Genomic DNA, 15189 nt, shown 5'->3' with positions numbered 1-15189 from the left:
TGTGGAAAAATCTAGGGTTTAGCACGAGCGAAAGATTTCCTCTTAAAAACGCATCAGAGCACGTGGTCCAGAGCAACTTTAATCCAAGATATTATTTTTCACAAAACTTGTTCATTCTGTTTTCTTCTTCTTTCTGAAGCTATTGCAATGTGAAAAAATGGTTTTGGAGATTATAAACAAAATACAATGTGAAATATCGCTTTAGATCACGTACATTGATAGCTTTTTCAAAGGGAAATCTATAGATCGTGCTAAGCTCCGGATGTTTCGACAAAATATATAAGTATAATACATTCTACACCAAGAATCATCTGAGGAATCTGGAAATGATAGAAAAATTTGAAAAGTTGTCCAACCAAGGAGTTCCGATTAAAAATAGATTTTTAAAATACGGAGTATGTGAAAAAATGTAAAATTACGCGAATTACAAAACACCCAAACAAGTTGTTACCACAAGTTTATAGTTCTAAGTTTACTCTAAAATTCATCCATACAAATCTACCCTCATTAGGTTGTTACAAAGAGCTTGTGTAAGTACCTCAATTCCTGGTCAAACCACGGGGATCTAGAGAGGATGGACTTTACAACAGCCTTCTTTTTACGGACCGCTGCCTAGATTGTATGTATCTCGCTTGCTCCTAGGGGCGGCTCGTCAATAAGGGTGTTGAATGCTCCGTGGCAGTCGTCACCACCTTTGTTGCTTCTTATTTCGTTTCTCACGTGTCGGGAAGTGTGTGACTCATGTACAACTACAAAAGCAATATCAAACCAAAGGAGTTTTTTTTTATTATAGAGGTTATAACTTTATGTCATTTACCTTTTTTTTGTATTAGAAAACTCTCTTAAGAAAAGTTTCTAATCCTATGTCCGGGGTTGTGAATCAAACTCAGGTGAGCTATGTACAAGGCAATCGATTTACCAGCTGTTTGGAGTTTGGTTTGTTTTCTTCACGAAATACCCAACCTCAATCAGCTTTGCAATGCAAAATGTTTTGTTTTCCTCGCGAAATAATTTGACACTATTACTTTTTTAACTGGAATATAAAGGCTTATGGAAATGCGATTGTTTCGAGTAGTGTACACACGATGATTTGCAATGTGGTTGGGTAGGGTGGGTATTTTTGGATAGAGTTCAATATTGTGGTGTGCGACGTGTGTAATTTGCGTTGCGATAAATTAATTTAGCTTGTGTGTTCGTTGGGTTGATAGGGGAACTGGGGGCAAGTCCGACACCTTAAGCGCAATCATTTTTCTAAAATACCAAAAAGCTCCAAAAATTGTATATTCTGTGCGTAATCCTTGTTTACATGCTTCTTAACAAGATATAATTTTTTAAGCGTTTCAAAAAATTGGATTCGTTAAAAATTATTGGTTACCAAAAAATGGAGAAAAAAAAACATTTTAAAAACGCTGCGGGTAAGACCGACACCCCGATGTGGCACGAGCGTCACCCTTGTTAGCTTTCTTTTTGTCTAATTTTTTTCATTAAAAATGTGTTGTGTATGTGTGATAAAGTGTAACTATGTGTATATGAGTATGTGTGATACAAATGCATGCTTTCTGGAAATTCATCGCGTAGCAAGAGGAAGAGAGGAAGGTGTGAATAAATAATGTTCAGCACTTGGTTTGTATTATGGTAAAGATTTTCCCTCTTAATCTTTTCAAGCTTTATTAGCGCTTGTGAAGCCATTCTAAGAAGTAAGATCCGTTCTGCAAGAAGAATATATCCCCTGTTACTAAGATTCATTCACTTAGAAGTAACATACGCTTTACGTAGTACGTAGTAAGCTATCCGATTCGTGTTATGATTTTTCGGAACTCTGTTGATCAACAATCCGGCAGTCGATGGAAATTGTTATTTAATATCATTTTAGAATCTCATATTAGATTATCCTTTTTCTTTTCGTTTTATAATAAAACTATGAATCGCGCTCAATTTGATATTTAATTTTTTGGTCGGCTTGAGACAATACTGACAAGGAATAAATGCAAATAAAAGAGTTTCCGTATATTTCAAATATTAACATGATGTTATAAAAGTAGAATACCATAAACAACTCCCAGTCGTTCGCATTGAATCAAAAATGAACTCAACCATAAATAAATAGCGTGTCGATCTTACCCCTCCTAAAACTGTCGGTCTTACCCCAACAGTGCACATTTTTGTTAAATGCCCAATAAACAGTGTTGGAATACACAAACTTATCCTCAGCGCAGATAAATAATGATATGGAGAGTAGATTAGAATGTACGTCAAAAATACTGGTGATTTCCAAAGCCTTTGTGCTGTTAAAACCTTAAAGTGTTTCAACTAAAAATAACATCCAAGTGCACATCAACTTTGTTTTCGCATGTTTTGTTTATTTTGTGACGTTGGATGAATCTATATGGCATCTGTGCGTCTCGAAAAGCTCAAAAAAATCGTAATAATGATATCCTGTTATTATTGTATGATTCAAAATTTGATATCTGGGAAAAGTCGTGGGGTGTCGGGCTTACCCACGGTGTCGGACTTGCCCCCAGTTCCCCTACGGGAGGAATTCGCATGTCAAAACGTTCTCGGTTTGTATGTACGTAGGGTAATGAGCCTATTGGCATACACAGTTTTCATATTTCGAATATACTTCATGCGTTTTTTCCACTAAGGCAATGACAACATGCTTCTGTAAGTATTTCTAAAGAATGGGAGGATTGAACTAGATGTGCGCATACTGCAGGGTGAATATTAATTGGAGCTTTGGTGGGCGAGGAAATTGAGTTATGTTAGAGCAGTTTCAGTTTGTTTCAGAAAGTTGCCAAGCAAATTTATAGCGATTCTTGATAGTCAACCCAAAAGTAATGCCATCTGACCAAGATAAATCACTCGTTTTTATTGTTATCACAGGTTTGCAAAAAATAGTATTTTATATCAATCAAATTCCTTACAGTATATTTAGCAGCGTGGTATATAGCATAGAATTATAACAGTGGAATTGAAATGGAAACAATCACATCCCCAGCAGTGGGTTTGAATTGATATATTGTTACGAACAGCTTCGTTTTCAACTTTATAACTGGTATACGCTGCCATTCTCTTTGTTGCTTTATTCGAAACGCCTTTTGAATTGTGTGTTGAGAGTCAGTACATACATTCAGGTTCGATAGATTGACCTAAGGACACGTTCTGCAGTGGTTTAGTTTTAGATTCACAATTTTGCAGTTCTATTACATAAAACTGAAAATTTTAAAGCTTAAAATTGCTCAGCTGCAGCTTGTAGTGTTCTTTTAAGTTCAAAATTCATGCCACGTCATGTCTTAAGCGTTAATGGTCTCAAAATTCTTTCCTCCAGTTTATCCGGTATGAGTATTTGTGTATATTTTTCACACAGTTGCTAATTCTAACTGATTAATGCCAACAGGAAAAAAATAATTGATTAATTCAAATAACCGATTAGCTTGAAGAAAGCATTGCGTTATACTTGGTTTTAAAAATTTTCTATATAGTATATATTATCTTATATCTATTATATATTATCTAGTGAGCGGGAGAGGAATCTATAACGTGACGTAGCATGCTTCTAGTGGAGACTATAGAGCCTCCAGTCCCCAAATGCGTCGATAGTTTTGATAGGTTAAAATTCATTCGCGAATTATATTGCACTCTTTTTATAAAAGCTATATTTAATGTGCACAACCCTTTTTTTATTTGTAGTTTTTGTTAAATGGTGTTTAAATTTCAAACTTGACTCGAAATTCCACTTTTCATAGCCTTTTTATCAATAATAGTTAGGAATAGCTGCTTTAGGAAGATAGGTTCTGTTCTGAACCAAGAGTTGCATGTCTCGTACAGTTCAGTTAATATTCCGGCTCCAGTGACCCAACCTATTCTAGTTAGAATTTGTTGTGTTACTGGAGCCAGAATACTAATTAGTACCAGCCAGAATTTCGGCTCATATCCCACTGAGCTTTACTGGGTGTTCGTACTCTGAGCAGGAAGGATTCGTAGTGCAGTAATATCGTTGAACCTGCCCTTCACTAGTTTTGTAAAACTGTCAGAATAAAACGTCGCGCTACATTTTTTTGATAACTTGTTCAGTGCTCGTTACATCGAAAACGATATAAAAGATTTTTAAAAGCATGACACTCACATTTTTTCAAATTACATTCATTCAGTCCTTGTAGTAAACAATAGATCCCCCTCCTAATTATACTAAGATGAACACGAATACATATTACCACTTTGACCAGGATATTCAATTTATTGTGTCACTGTACTACGTTAAGCAGGCCAAAAAAAGCTCAACGTGCCGATAATGCCGTTCAGCGTTCATGGGAGTTCTTTCCCACGACAAGAAAGCTGCGATAACGACGAAAGGCTCACCTGTACGATCGTCAAGTTGAGGTTCATCCGTTTTACGGTTTCCCACCGCACGTACCGCGACAATCCGCTGGTCTGGGTGGTTAGATCGACGAGTACGAACACCACGGCAAGAAGCTTGCTTTTTATGCTGTTCACCAATACAACACCGTTCCACCGCAAAACCAGTTTTCTTGAGGTTGACTAGTGGGTAAGATGTCTTGTTTTTTACGATTCCGTTGAAGGAAAAACTCGAAAAAAGACTCTTCGTGCTGCCTTTCCAGTCAGATTCCATTCAGCCCACCAGTTGTTGTGTGGTTGTTGAATGGATGAGGTGTACCTAGGGGCTTTACTCGCACCGGGTTTTAGGTTTAGCAGTGAGTGAATTCTTTGATCATCTAGAGGTCAACTTCTCTGGCTTATTATCATACGAGAAGGATGTTTTGAATTCTTATTGGGATTATTGTGAGTGATTGTGCAACTTGTTCCTTCTGTTGTTGGATAAAATTGGTTGAATTATGTTGATTCCAAGGAAGTAAAGGGTTGCTAAAACAGGAAAAACCATCCTTCGCTTCTACTACCTAGTGGCTTGGTGTGCAATAACTGTTATAAAGAAATACGGTTAAGAGGCACGGTAATTTGTGTAAAGAAGTGATCGTCACCAACTTGCCTCTTCTGGGATACACTCCGTTCAAAGAAGAAAAAGTATAAAGACGTGGAATAAAAGCGCAGCGCATGAACGAGATCGTAAAGCGGATATCTTTACAAACACCATAAGAAGTGGACGCGCGAAGGATTTTTCTCAGCACTCAATTGGAATTTCTGCTAATCTGTCTGTCGTAGTGTATAGCGAACTGTGCAGACAGAACTACGATGGTGCAAAGGAGGTCTTAAAGGTAAGGTATAAGATTACGAGCGTTTTAGAGGAGAGCTCTGACTTGAATAGCTTTTGAGCACATTCCACTTCAAGCTAAATTATGCGCTTTTAGTTTTGTGGCCTAATGGAATACTAATGGCAACAAGAATATATCAGAGGTGACTGAGTTGTGGTAATGTGAGGCAACGCCGTTCACATGCGCATGAATTATTCTACTCAATAACAATTCGACTGCTGTGGCAATCGAATTTATGTTTTTGAAATCCGTTTTCCACCTGCTCATATTTTCCTCCGACTGATTATTAATGGAAAGACGTTACCAATGCTGGAAACGCGCTTCACGCTCACTGATTTCACACCGTGGTTACGATGCGTGACAATCTCCGAGAAGATGACCTTGTTGCTTCTGCAATTGTCGCAAGAGGTTCGGGTTTTTTCCATCTATCTTTATACATTTCCACTCGTTGTGAAAATTATTTTTTTGTGGAATTGGCTGCGGTCTGATTTCAGCCTCTGTGGTAAAGAGTACATGGTAGACCATATGAATTTGAGGATAGGGAATGGAATTAGGTTTTTGGGGTTCATGTATTTTGGTTTTATTTCTGAACTTTTAAGATTAGTGAAAGCCTGAAAGACTGTCGACAAGGACATTTTTATTGTAGGGGACCCCGAAGCTAGTCGGTGTTTTTGTCAATTTTATCACCATTGTGACCGAAAATTCCGGATGTTCTGAATCGTGGAATCTAGGAATGAATAATTTGGGTAGATCACACATAATGAAAAACATTGTATAAAAGAGTAGATTGTTTACCAGAATTTTGACAAATAGAAATCAGTTATATAGATATGACATGTGACACGGAAATCCCATCAATTTTTCTCGACTCCGTGGCAAATTGACATTAGATATGAGGTAAGTTGACAGCATGTCTGGAAATATATAATCGAATGGAAATAAAATCTCTGTAGAGGTCGAATGCACTTTCAATACAAATTATAAACCGGTCGACCTTGACTATTATTTTGCCAACTCAATACCTCCCAGTATTTTAATTTCGATGCGAAGTCCTTATTCAATAATGAAATTAGCTCAGACGACCCGCATTTCTCCCCACGCCCTGCACGATATATTAAAAGAAAAGATTCTTTTGCCTTATTACGCTCGAAAAAACAATCTTGCACACAACTTATATTAAACTATGTTCTACCACGTTGAAGAATTTAGTTCGAGTCCAAATCCTTCATCTTAAATCTTTTCAAATGCTCAGATAAGCGTTATAGGCCAACAACAACTTGACACGTCACAATTATTTTGGCCTTCTTGCTAATTATTATTTCCATGTTAATGCTGTCGAACGAACAGTTTGTTTACTTTTATTTAGCAACTTTTGGAAGCACAAGTATCTGTCAAGGTATACTTACCAGAAGAGACTAACAGTCGATTATATTCACCATTCAGTGAGTAGTATGACTTATAATATTTCTATTGACTTATAATATTTCGGATTATGAGTGAATTATAATCATTTTCACGAGATTCTCGCAGCCGAACCTTTTCTGTCCACGGAATGGCCAAGGCTTTGCATATTGCACCACTAGACCAGGGTATTCAATATTTGCTCAATTCTATTAAAATTGGCTTGCAGGTCTAAATTACTGATGCTCAAAAGAAAACTCAAGCTGCACTGATCCTTAATAAATCCATTGTAAATAACACACGGTTTACAAATTCATAATGTCTTAAATTTCAAAAGGGGTCCTGGATGCATGGCTGTTCGGCCATCTATGGGAGCTGTCCTTCAATGTCAGTTCCATTCTCCGAACAGCCTAGATAAGCCGTGTAGTATCGGTAGTGGTTGTTTCAACCGGCTAAGAATTACACTACGGACCACCTGTTCTGGTGGTAACAACCCACCAAACAGGGAATCCCAATTCCATAGTGGTTAAAATTGTTGAGGAGGTTTCAAATTTTCTTAGTGGCGAACGGACCTGGGAAGAGCCGAGCGATTTCCCCAGTATGCTACAACGTTCGCTCTACACTCCAAATGATGATCCCGATGATCGGCATTATTTTGAGGGATTTTATTTGGCTGTGGTTTTGTTTAGACTTTCGGCTGATGGTAGTTCGGTAAAGTTTGGCTCAATTTTGATTATAAAATTTCGATGTGTGCAGACGAACCTGCCCAGAGGCCGTGTGGTATCCGGTCAAGTATTGAGCAACTGTGTTCCTGTTTTCATGTCGTAGGAGGCCACTGAAAGCAGGAGTCCCTAAGGCAAGGTGTAGTTCCGAGCCGAGGACTTCATGGCTGGAAGGCCTAAAATATGCCAGTCGCTCACAGCAGCATTTTGGGTTTTGCCCTTACTGTGTTATGCGAATCTCTGACACGGACATTATTTTCTTCTCAAATCGTGGGAATCAAATGATGGTGTCCCATTTAAATCTGATGTGGCTCGCTACATACGTTTACATCCCAACTTGCTTGGTGTTCTCTAGTTGTTGTGCAATATATGTTGTAAATGAAATGAACAGTTTCTAATCAACAATGGTTGGAATAGCACAAATCAATCTCTAGCATAAACGCACAGCAACTATAATCTATCTCGTCTTATTCAGCAAGGTATTTAAAGCTTCCATAGCATTGGTTCAAGAATCGTACTTCCATAAAGGGAACTTCTATATTCGAAAGTTACTTAACACTGCCTTCATTGCAACAAGACAGACATGACTAACCCACGTGAAATGCCTCTTTTTTGCATTTTTGCAAATAATGCTACCCACGTGTATCTTATGTCGGAGCTTACAATTCGCGATATTTATGCAGTCACAGTTACCTAGCAGTCTTCAAAAGACAAAGGTTTTTATATTCTATCGAAAGTAATAATTTAGTGCTTAAGGTGTAAGTTGACCTAAATGAAATTCGAAAATTGACACTAACTTTTATGTTTCAAGAGCTGCAGATTCATCGTCTTCATAAAAAATGTGTAGTTCATTACCCTGAATAACTTTGTGGAAGACCATTTTAATATAAAAAGTAATCGTAAAAATTTATATTAGAAATAAACTGTTTTTAAAGTGTCTATCGAAAGTAATCCTACATATCTCGCTACTGTTGCTACGTAGAGCTTTTATATCCTTAGCAGAGTTCTTGACAACAATATTTTCCAGAGCTTTGCAAGCTTCTAGTTAAATTATTTGGGGAGATAAATTTTCTATCTCACTTTTAGGGGAAGTAATAACTCAATTCATTATATTCAAATATGCACCTATTTATATCTAGAAACTTCTTCGGAGAAATCCAATCTTCAAAACCAATGGTTCGGGAGTTATTGAATTTTCATCGTGAAAACTGCGTTTTGAAACACTGTGCCTTGGCGGAGGGCTGAGCTTAAAAGAATGAAGAAGGATATGAGAGGAGCTTGGAACCGGCGTCAGTGTCTCTAAGGTTTTCCAGTCAGCTCGTAGCGTATATAAGAAATGTCTTAGATCTAAAGAGCGGCCCGACTGACAAAACCTATGCACTAATGTCTTTAGTCTGAATGTGGCTCGCAGTTTAAAGAAAATTCCCTCCAAATCTAAAGATTTTCAGATGAACTCCCTAAACCAGAGATGGTGTTTATGTGACGGACGAAAAATATGTTATTAATTGTCTCTTTGACGCACACTTTCCAGGTTGTATCGATCCAGAGCTGGACAGTGTTCACAGATCTAATTCTGGTGATTCGGACTCGTGGGCGTTAGCACGTACATTTTTTACCTCTGAATCGATCAAGTAGGCAGTTGAGAACGTTGCGCCATGAAAATCGCCATGAAAAGATTAAATCTTTCCTGTGCTGCTGCAAAAGGGACTTGACATTCTCAAACATGTCTTGAAAAAGATTATACTTTCCAGTCTTGCTAACGGGTATATCCTGAAAGCATGGCGAGAAATAACTGTTAGATTTAATCTCAAAGGAGGGCGCTCAAGCTATGAAGAAGCCGAAAGTTTTAGGTCCATCAGCTTAAAATCATTTCTTCTAAAAACTTTGGTACGTATTATCGGTCATCACATCAGGAACGTCAGTTTAGTTGAATATCCACTGCACAAAATGGAACAGTTAGGAAAATCCACGATTACTTTATTTCACAATGTTGTTTACAACATTGAAAATGCCTTCTCGCTCAAGCAATCTAGCTTGGGTGTATTCCTAGATATTGAAGGTGCTTTTGACAATGTGTCCTTCCAGTCTATTCTGGAAGCTGTGCGCGGTCATGGAGCATCTGCAAGTATCTCGGGTTGGATAAATGCAACACTTAATAACCCAACGTTTCGTTTGTCACTGAGACAGGCAGAGATAAGGAAATTGAGTATTTGCGGCTGTTCTCAGGGTGGCGTTCTGTCACCTTTGTTATGGAACCTGGATGCTGGCGGCTTGTTGAGGATACTTAATGAGCTTGGTTTACAACCTACGGGTTTGCTGACGATTACCAAATACTAATTACTGGACTTTGCATCGAAACAATCTTTGACTTAATTCAATAAGCTGTCGAACAGTGGTGTTGACAAAACTTCAATGGTTCTTTTCACGAAAAAGCGAATATCAACCGGGGTTCATACCTTGTAGTTCTTTGATTCTGAGCTTTTGTGTGTATATCAAGTCAAATACATTGAAATGATGTTGGATTCCAAACTGAATTGGTCTGCTCATATTGAGTTCAGAGTCCAAACCGCGTAGATGGCCTTCGGGTAGAGCAGACGAACTTTTGGTTTTGGTTTCAAACCAAAATAGATTTGGACTCAACGGTAGTGTACTGCAATGGTTTCGATCCTGCATTACAAACCGAGAGAGAGTTTTGTGCTGAAACACACAGTATCTACGTTAGTAGGTTCGGATTACTGATTTTACGACGAAAAGCTTACTTTCAAGAAAAGCGCCTGGTTAAATTGCTGTTCTACCAAGAAGGAAACACCTCAAAGGACTCAGAACAAAATTTTGAATATGGGCTTGAAACATTGAATATTGAATTAGAAATGTTAAGTAAATTTGAATTTGTGCGCATTGAGCGTAGAGCAGGATTGGTAGAACATCATCGTTTGCAAACATTTGGCGAAGAACACTTCGGTCTCACAAAAAATACCAAACAGTGAAAATGGTACTAAATAGTACCCGAAATCAATGTTGTAACAGGTTCGCATTTTTTAAGGCGCATGCAATAGTACATTTCGTTAAGCTATCCAAGTGAGTGATTAAAATTGGATTCTTCAGAAGTGCTTGCTCAAGTTTGTATGGGACTGTACCACGTATCATGGTTTTCTCAGAAGATTAATAGACATTCATTTTATTTCCACTGAAAAATGAATTGTTCGATTTGCTCCTTAAAGACCTGCAATGAACATGTTAATATAATAAAAAAAATAAAAAAAAAAATAAAAAAAAAATAAAAAAAAAATTAGAAAAAACTTTTTTAATCCACCTAGAGGTGCAATTGTGCTTTTCTCATTTCTCCAAACTATGATTTAATAGCTGGTTCGTACAATATAACATTATGGAAATGTCTTTCATTCTTATTACGCTTGGTAAGTATATATAAGAGCACCTTTTTGCATTCATCGCGGTATCGGTTTGAATCGGAGTTTTCTATGTGATCGCACTCCACAACCCGTAACTCCGGAGCCGGAAGTCGGATGGAGATGGAATTTAATATCAGTTTCTGGGGACGCAACACCTTACATTTGAGACTAAGTTGATCAAATCGGTCTAGCCATTTTCGAGAAACCAATATAACCGTTAATCTGAATTTGGATGCTTCCGGATCCGTCGATGGTGGCCAGTGTGGCCGAAGAGACTTTGCATGACTGTTGGTGACCTAGATCTACAAACTCAACAGTTGTGTTTACATTTTGGAAAAAAAAATTCACCTTTTTACATTCATCGCAGAATTCCTTAGAATCGGGATTTGCTGCGTGATCGTACGTATCACCCTGTAATTCAGGAACCAGAACTCGGATCCACACAAAATTCAACAGCAGCTGATGGACCTTTCATTTAAAATCAAGTTTGTCAAAATCGGTTCAGAAAATTCCGAGAGACCGATGTGGACAAATCAACAAATTTTGTTTTGTAACCATACTCTTCAACTCGTAATCCGGAAGAAGATGTCGGTTGAAAATGAAATTCAATAGCAACCTATGGGAATATTATACCTTCCATTTGAATCTTAGTTTGCAAAAATCGGTTCAGCCATCTCCGAGAAACCGATGTGTACATTTTAACAAATCCGCACATACACACACATACATACACACATACATACATACATACATACATACATACATACATACATACATACATACATACATACATACATACATACATACACACATACATACATACATACATACATACATACATACATACATACATACATACATACATACATACATACATACATACATACATACATACATACATACATACATACATACATACATACATACATACATACATACATACATACATACATACATACATACATACATACATACATACATACATACATACATACATACATACATACATACATACATACATACATACATACATACATACATACATACATACATACATACATACATACATACATACATACATACATACATACACACATATATTTTGCGATCTCGGCGAACTGAGTCGAATGTTATATGAGACTCGGCCCTCCGGGCCTCGGTTAGAAAGTCGGTTTTTGGAGCAATTGCATAACCTTTCTATATAAGAAAGGCAAAAGAATAATATTTAATTAGCTTAATAAGCATGAGTTCAATGTTATCTTCATGTGATTATAATTTGGAAAGGTTGGTGGAATGGGTTTGAACGTGTAGGGAATGGGGGGTTAGTAGAGTGGGAGTGGAGGATGCTTCATAAATCCTTCATCTTATTTCGGTATACGGGGTGGATGAAGGAAATGCGGGCGTGAGGGTGGTCCAAGAGGAGGGGAGTGATGAAGGAGGGAGGTATAAGGGCAAGGTGGGGTGGGAGTTGCGGCGACGCAATACTCAACTGCATATTTTGCCTTCCATTTGAGACTTGGTTTCAGAAAATCGGTTCAGTCATCACCGATGAACCGATGTGACTTTAATTGTGGAATATGCCCGGAATTCCAGACTTCCGGAATCGTCGATAGTGGACAATATATTCAAAGAATGTTTGATTGGCGATCAGTGATCTATATCTGCAATTAGAAGTAATTTGGTGACCATTTCAATAGTTTTTAGCCTCTGAGGTATTACGATTGTACCGATTTATATGGGAAATTCCATTGTATCCTTACATACACCCCTTAACTCCGGAAGCAAGAGTCAGAACCGAATGAAATTCAGCAGCAGTCAATGGCATTACTGTATCTTTCATTTGAAATCATGTTTGTAAAAATCGGTTTCGTTTCGAGATTTCGTTGTGGAATGGGTGTGGTATTTGCTTAGAAACTTGGCGGGTTCCCCGGGGACGTCATGAACCGTCATAGGTGGCCAATGTGGTCAGAGTTGCTTTGATTGATCATTAGTGCTCCAGACCCGCAAACCAGAGTAATGTTACATCAATTTTAATATGTTTTACATCATTTGAACATCTTGGTGGTACCAGTTTATATGGGAATTTGCTGTGTGACCGCACTCTTCAACCCGTAACTCCGGAACCGGAAGTCGGATCAACTAAAAATTCAATAGCAGCTTATGGGAGGGTTATACTTTTCAGATGAAACTAAGTTTGCGAAAATCGGTTCAGCCATCTCTGAGAAAATTGTGTGAGTTCAAATGACACACACACATACACGCACATACACACACACATACACACATAGACACTTGCCGATCTCGACAAACTGAATCGAATGGTGTATGACAATCGGCCCTCCGGGCCTCGGTTAAAAAGTCGATTTTTACAGTGATTGCATAGCCTTTCTTTATATGAGAAAGGCAAAAAGCTTATTGAGTACAGCAACGTCCTTGTATGAAATTCAATATTAATTCGTCAAAAGGGCGAAATTGTTTTTTGTAAACAAACTTGATTCGCTCACTAGTCTGCTTCAGAGTGGAATTTCATGTAAAATATGCGTTTATGTAAATTTTTACCCTTCGCAGAAGTAATTTCAATTGTTTTCTGTTTTGAAATTATAGTAAATTAAGAGAAACCATCAAAATAAAAGTTTGTTTACAAATCTTATTCGCCCTTTTGCAAATTTAGTATGGAATTGATAGCCACAATGAAAGTATGTCACGAATACGCAAACATCCACATCGAAATGTTGCCAAAATTCAAACACATCCCCAACATTTATAACATGTGTTATTTTTTGCTATCGCTAACTCTATGTTACCAGGTAAAAGTAAGCTAGATGGCCGAGTTGTACTTTCCAAACTGTTTCCTCGCTAAATAATGCCGTTTATTGATGAATTGTTAAAGCAATTTCTCAATTAGATCTTACTAGTCAATTTTCCCGAACTTTTGTAACAATTACTCATCATCATAAAAAGCTGCTGCAGGCGGATATTACAGCATTGTTCCGTTGTTGTGGCTGTTTATATGCTTCTCATTCGCCTCGAGGCGAGAGATCCGTCGTGCATACAAAACAGAGGGAACAGTGGGTAAAATGGACAAGTATCTACATCACGGTGGAGTTCAGAAAAAAAATGTATTATTTTCGGTTGAATTCAGGCTCATCCGATTTGGGGTGATGTCCGACCACTATCAATTGTCATCATAACTCAATCAAACAGACTTCCCCAAAAACCAGTTATATTCCAGCTGGAATTGTCTGACTGGAACGACGCACCTTTTTAAAAGACCACGAGAATTGATGATGATGCTTAGATAGCTACACAGAATAGCCTCCTGCCGATAAATTAGAACTAGAACTTTCCGGATCGTTTTGCGACTATTACTACTTCATCATTTCAAACATAGTGCATAGATGATTATTGAAATAGTGAATTATTTCACACCATACTTTTATTATTTGTTGGCAGCGAGCTGCAATGATGATACGAATATTCGACAACACAAGAGAAACGTAACCTTTTAGCAACAGTGATTCGATGATATAAATTCATTTCATTGTTTTATTAGAGAGAAAATGCAAAGGTTTGGAATTTTCATTTTACCCTCAGCTCCCCTTACTCCCATAGCAGAGCAGGGTCTGATTTCCCGCGAGACTTGTGGAATAAAGAAAAGCATAAGATACGAGAAAGTAAACAGTACAACTAAGAAGAATTGAATCGAGAGAGAGTTCAATGTTCACGTAGGTGCGAAACTAAGCACGCAGTTAAAAAATTGATCGGACAGAGGTACCTACCTACTACGAGAAAGATCATGTGATCATTACTACACGCTAATCACAATTTTCAGACATGGAACAGCTACACGGGATGTTAACAAAATTGACCCATTCAAACGAAAGGTTACGTTTGATGATAGCTCGCTTTTTCGAAGTTGGCAAATATACATTATATGCACTGACGATTTACTGTGTAACGAAGAAATGCTGGTTTGACAAGGCCTTCAAACCATGGCAAGCGTACGGGTTCAACACAAAGGAGTTGGAAAAATATGCGGCGTAGATAAAATGTAGGAAAGCAAAAAAAAAACAAATACGTCTGCAAAACTTGGGGCCGCCGAGTTGGTAGAAAGGCGGAATTGAGAATATAAAAAATGGTATGATTGAGTGGCTAAAAGTCTGATGTGTTTATCGCTGATGATACCTTTACACTTTTCTGCTAAACTCGCGTAACCATCTAATTCAACAGGTTCCGTAGTCGATGTCATATTGCTGGTAATGTGGGGGCTATTTCGAATGCAACATTTGGGCGATTTGCCACCGTCATTTTTTGCCGCCCTACTCGCCTTTAAATCGCCCCCAAATCGCCCACGGAACGCGCTTTTTAATCGCTTTTAGTTGCCTTATTTTAAAATTACAAATAATACTTATTTTCGGATTCATTATC

General features: G+C 37.8%; 1 protein-coding gene across 1 annotated transcript in view; it reads left to right on the top strand.

Moving 5' to 3' along the window:
• Positions 1-4573: 4573 nt before the first annotated feature.
• Positions 4574-15189, top strand: part of LOC131683427 (uncharacterized) — a 118588-nt gene continuing 107972 nt past the window's right edge. Inside the window, exon 1 of the mRNA XM_058965409.1 lies at positions 4574-5231. The gene's annotated coding sequence lies outside the window, so the exon portion shown is untranslated. The remainder of the gene's footprint in view (positions 5232-15189) is intronic.

This window comes from Topomyia yanbarensis, chromosome 2 (genome assembly GCF_030247195.1).
Source record: "Topomyia yanbarensis strain Yona2022 chromosome 2, ASM3024719v1, whole genome shotgun sequence".
Lineage (NCBI taxonomy): Eukaryota > Metazoa > Arthropoda > Insecta > Diptera > Culicidae > Topomyia > Topomyia yanbarensis.
The sequence above is the reverse complement of the archived record's forward strand: the minus strand, read 5'-3'. Positions and strand labels throughout refer to the sequence as shown.